Source organism: Phocoena sinus, chromosome 11, assembly GCF_008692025.1.
Source record: "Phocoena sinus isolate mPhoSin1 chromosome 11, mPhoSin1.pri, whole genome shotgun sequence".
Taxonomy (NCBI): Eukaryota; Metazoa; Chordata; class Mammalia; order Artiodactyla; family Phocoenidae; genus Phocoena; species Phocoena sinus.
In genome coordinates this window covers 82,023,777-82,024,399 of record NC_045773.1, presented here as the reverse complement: position 1 = coordinate 82,024,399, position 623 = coordinate 82,023,777, and positions in this window count along the sequence as shown.

The window sequence follows — 623 nt, the reverse complement described above, 5'->3', positions numbered from 1 at the left end:
TTGATGAATTTGTGCATTTAAAGAATGAAATCCTGCTTCCTTTTCTTTTTTTCCTGGTAGTTTTCTCTGGGGAATGCCTTTTTTTTTTTTTTTTTTTTTTTTCTTTTTTGGCTGCGTTGGGTCTTCATTGCCGCACAGGGACTTGCTTTAGTTGCGGCGAGTGGAAGCTACTCTTCATTATGGTGCGTGGGCTTCTTATTGCGGTGGCTTCTCTTGTTGCGGAGTACAGGCTCTAGGCACACAGGCTTCAGTAGTTGTGGCACATGGTCTCAGTAGTTGTGGCTTGTGGGCTCTGGAGCACAGGCTCAATAGTTGTGGCACATGGGCTTAGTTGCTCCACAGCATGTGGGATCTTCCCGGACCAGGGCTCAAACCTGTGTCACCTGCATTGGCAGGTGGATTCTTAACCACTGCACCATGAGGGAAGCCCCAGGAATGCCATTTTAAAATGCAGGCAGAATTTAATGCAATCCCTATCAAATTACCCATTAACACTTTTCACAGAACTAGAATAAATAAACCTCAAATTTATATGGAATCATAAAAGACCCAGAATTACCAAAGCAATGCTGAGGAAAAAAAACAAAGTTGGAGGCATAACCCTCCCAGACTTCAGACAATAC